Genomic DNA, 3189 nt, shown 5'->3' on the forward strand with positions numbered 1-3189 from the left:
TTTTTTTTTTTTTTTTTTAGCAGTTGAAAGCTTCCCTGAAAAGTGTAACTTTGAGCAACTGACTCCTTGGAAAAAATATAATTACTGGGATTATTTGTTCTTTTCCACATTTGGTTTTCCTTTAAAATACTATGACTTCTGTCTTCATTATCATCATGAGCTCCCTTCTGTTGTTTAATGATTTTATTGCTGCTGCATCACGTTCTTGTTTCTTTTTGTTAACATTAAATGTTGCTAAGTAACTCAATCAGGCTGTGGTATTATTAAGCATAACTGTTGTATTCTTTAAAATATGAATAGAGTTGACTCAGCAAACTGAAAATGACTCTCCCAAAGGCAAGGGGGCCATTAGTATCTATCACAATCCTCATCTTCAGAAGATTCTCAGAAAGATTGAAAGTGAATGCTATAAATGTGATGATGCACATTTCCATACTAGGCATTTCAGGAAATACAAATATTGATAAAAAATATTTGCACCTTCTCCATGAAGCTGCTCCTAAGTCACCATGAATAACAGTTATTTTGCTTTTAATTATGTGCCTGGGCTCTTAAAAACAAAATAGCTTAAAAGCAAAACAGCTTGGCTTTTGCATCAGTACAAGCTCATTTAGAGAATTCACCTTTTGCTGTGGCTTGTTAGGGAGAAATCATAATTTAAGTAATTTAATAGGAAAGAAATGGGAGAGATGGAATTTGCCATTTTATTTAGCTCTCCTAATTTCCTGTTAATGTGGCAATGGCTTAGCCTGCCTCATCTGTATTGCTCATACAGACCTGCTATCAATAAGCACAGTAATCACCAAGTTTAAAAACAGGAGGCAGTCTGGGTTCAATACAATCTTCATTTTACATCCCTCTGAAATAATCAAAAGCAGTAACAGCCACACTACAGATCAGTTTGTTCAATTTCCTGCACAAAAGACTGAAACTGCTTTAGTACTAAATAAAAGAAAATAGGGAAGGTCTACAAAAGGACATTAGAAAAGAAAAATCCACATAGGATTTTAAGAAGAATGTCTGAACCAGAATAGTCTCAAAAATTATGAAATTACTCAAAAACTGTTTGAATTTTTTAATGCTCATTAGAATTGTCTCAAAAGTTCCCATGTCCCACTATATTATATTTATGTTTCAAATCCAAAAAAACCCCAACATATTTTCTTTTGTATATTTTTAACCTAGACAAGTGGCTTTGTGCTTAAAAAAAAAAAAAAAAAAAAAAAGGCCACATTGTTACAGTTCCCTCTAATGTGTAATTAATATAAATAGACTGAAGCCAGCAAGGAAAATAGTATAACAGCTGGATCTGAGCAGGGGTGAATATTCAGAAAGTAGAGGAGTTGTCATGGAAAACCCAATTACTTGTGTACCTCAGCTATTAATGACTGTATTAAATTTGCAGGGCAAATCAAAATATGTGACTGCCCAAGCTGGGAACACACACTTGTTCTTGCCCTTCTAGTACCTAGACCATAAAAGAGAAAAAAGGTAGAAGAAACACATCTCCGTAGCCTGCATATTTTATCCCTTCTAAGGCATGAGGTTCCCAGGGTTCCTATCCACCAAGGGGGCTTGATAACTAAAGGAGCAAGTAGTAGTTCTGGGGGTACCACCTCTATTTATGCATGACAGCTATGGCTTGCAATACTTCCGCTATTTGCTGCATGTCAGCATCTTCCTAAGGTCCTCCGGCCCTCAGAGGTTCTGCACAGACCCTGTTCACAGCACATCTTTATCTGAGTTTTTCTTTTCTCCATGTTGAAGTTCCTCAAGTCAGATAGGAAGGTGCCAGGCTTGCCCTTTACCAAGTTTACTTCTAACATTTTCCTGTCCATATAATGTGTATAGTGACTCCCTCCCCTTAAGATACTCCCACCACAGTGGCACTCATCTAATAGCTCTGGGAGGAGAGTAGGAGGCAAACGTCTCAGGACTTTTCCCTTGGCAGCTTATCTTTTTTCTTCATTGTTTAAGAATCTATGCTAGCGTATGTAAGTGCTTGCGCTTCTACACTGAAAATGTGCTGTCTTTCAGCATTTGCTGCCTAGTTCTCAGCTAAATACAAGCATACTATATCATGCTTTGTGACCTGAGTCACTTTTGGATCAGATGTCTAGCTCATGAGGGAACTTCTACTAGTCAAATCCCACCTGCCCTAGAAGATCAGCCCCACCAGGGCTGCAAGGTAACTGTGTACTGGTCTTATATCCAGGGGAGAGAAAAAGGAGAAGGAAGTTAGAGATGAAAGGGTTTTTGGCACAACACGCAGCAAATTTCTAGAGCTAGATCCAAAAGAACAAAGGAAGGGTCTTTTACAAACTGAGCAAGGAGATTTACAAGTCACTGGCAGACTAGTGTGGAAACTAAGTGATGCTGATTCTTAAACTTGCTGGCTTGTCTTCTTTTCTTTTCAGGACCAGGAGCACTGGAAATCTCAGGCAACTAGAGAAGAGGTGCACCCTGACTCCTCTCCACCACATCTCCTCTCCACCACCCATGAGGGATACCTGCAGCACAGAATCACCCGTTGTGTCTTCCTCCAAATGCCTATTTTCATAAAACTTGTGGGAACCTGAGTATCTTTGAGACAACCACTTCCCCTTCAATCGGACCGAAATCAGTGAATAAGTTTAAAAACTGAAGTCAAGAACTGGCAGTCAGCACAATCTCTTTTTTCTCTTAGGATCCTAGCTAGGCTAAAATACTCCCTTGCCAGACACAGCACGGACCTGTCACACAATGTACACATTTCCGCACTTACTTGTAAAACATCCAGTCACCACCGTGCTTTTGGGGGAGGCATGGGCGGGCACCCCGCAGCGCCCACACTACCGGGCGCGCTGCCCCGTCTCGGCCGGCGTCCGTCGCTCAGCGCCAGCCGCACCTTCGGCCCCACGCGGCCGCCCCGCCCCCAAGGTCTCAGCCCCGCCCCCAAGTCATAGGCCACGCCCCTCCCACAGCGCTCCCCTCCCTCCGACCAAAACATTTACACGTGCGTCTAGCTACCCCCCTCACGTGACGCGGCTGGCCCACGCCTGACGGTGACGCCACCAGTCTCCTCCACCAATGGAGAAGCGCGCTGCCGGGTAGCAACAAGCGCCGCGACCGGCGGCCAATCAGCGGGGCCGGGGGCGTGGGGAGGGCAGCCCGATGTTACTTCCGTCAATAGCCCCGCGGCCCGGGCCT

This window comes from Apteryx rowi, unplaced genomic scaffold (assembly GCF_003343035.1).
Source record: "Apteryx rowi isolate R43461 unplaced genomic scaffold, aptRow1 scaffold_98, whole genome shotgun sequence".
Classification (NCBI taxonomy): domain Eukaryota; kingdom Metazoa; phylum Chordata; class Aves; order Apterygiformes; family Apterygidae; genus Apteryx; species Apteryx rowi.